The following is a 1,178-nucleotide window of genomic DNA, read 5'->3' as shown; positions in this document are numbered from 1 at the left end:
ATTCCATGCAGACTCTGAGAAATCATATTGACTTGCTGAGTCAATATTTTATTCTGAGCCAATATGGCATTCAGAGTATCAACTTCAAGAACTCCCTTCTTCATAGGCGTCCCATTACTCACAGGATTCCTTTCAGAAGTGTACATGAACTGGTTATTAGCAACCATGTCAATGAGTTCTTGAGCTTCTGCAGGCGTTTTCTTTAGGTGAATGGATCCACCTGCAGAAGTGTCCAGTGACATCTTTGATAGCTCAGACAGACCATCATAGAATATATCCAGGATGGTCCATTCTGAAAGCATGTCAGAAGGACACTTTTTGGTCAACTGTTTGTATCTTTCCCAAGCTTCATAGAGGGATTCACCTTCTTTTTGCCTGAAGGTTTGAACATCAGCTCTAAGCTTGCTCAGCTTTTGAGGAGGAAAGTACTTGGCTAAGAAAGCCGTGACCAGCTTATCCCAAGAGTTCAGGCTGTCTTTAGGTTGAGAATCCAACCATAATCTAGCTCTGTCTCTTACAGCAAAAGGGAAAAGCATGAGCCTGTAGACTTCAGGATCTACTCCATTAGTCTTAACAGTATCACATATCTGCAAGAATTCAGTTAAGAACTGAAAGGGATCTTCAGATGGAAGTCCATGAAACTTGCAGTTCTGCTGCATCAGAGAAACTAATTGAGGTTTCAGCTCAAAGTTGTTTGCTCCAATGGCAGGAATGGAGATGCTTCTTCCATGTAAATTGGAATTAGGTGCAGTGAAGTCACCAAGCATCTTCCTTATATTATTATTATTTTCGGCTGCCATCTCCTTTTCCTGTTCAAAAATTTCTGAAAGGTTATCTCTGGATTGTTGTATTTTAGCTTCTCTTAATTTTCTCTTCAGAGTCCTTTCAGGTTCTGGATCTGCTTCCACAAGAATGTTCTTATCCTTGCTCCTGCTCATATGACAAAGAAGAAGGCACAGAAAAAAAATAATAATAATAATGGAGATCCTTTATGTCACAGTATAGGGATCCCTGTGTGAGTAGAAGAAGAGGGGGAGATAAAGGATGTGATGTAAAGGAAGAAACACAACTGTACGGATGGAAGAGATGTGAGATGAGATGTTAGGATATGAATGAATAAATAGAATAGGATGGAGGAGGGATAATTTTCGAAAATTATTTTGAAAAAGAGTTAGTGA

At 39.5% G+C, this 1,178-nt stretch overlaps 1 non-coding gene across 1 annotated transcript; it reads left to right on the top strand.

Annotated features, from left to right (window-relative positions):
- The first annotated feature begins 296 nt into the window (after nt 1-296).
- Nucleotides 297-404, top strand: LOC112781730 (small nucleolar RNA R71). Its single transcript, XR_003192489.1, has one exon. It is a non-coding gene; the product is annotated as a small nucleolar RNA R71 (small nucleolar RNA).
- The last annotated feature ends 774 nt before the right edge of the window (nt 405-1,178 follow it).

Source organism: Arachis hypogaea, chromosome 19, assembly GCF_003086295.3.
Source record: "Arachis hypogaea cultivar Tifrunner chromosome 19, arahy.Tifrunner.gnm2.J5K5, whole genome shotgun sequence".
Taxonomy (NCBI): Eukaryota; Viridiplantae; Streptophyta; class Magnoliopsida; order Fabales; family Fabaceae; genus Arachis; species Arachis hypogaea.
This window is presented reverse-complemented; position numbering and strand designations above follow the sequence as displayed.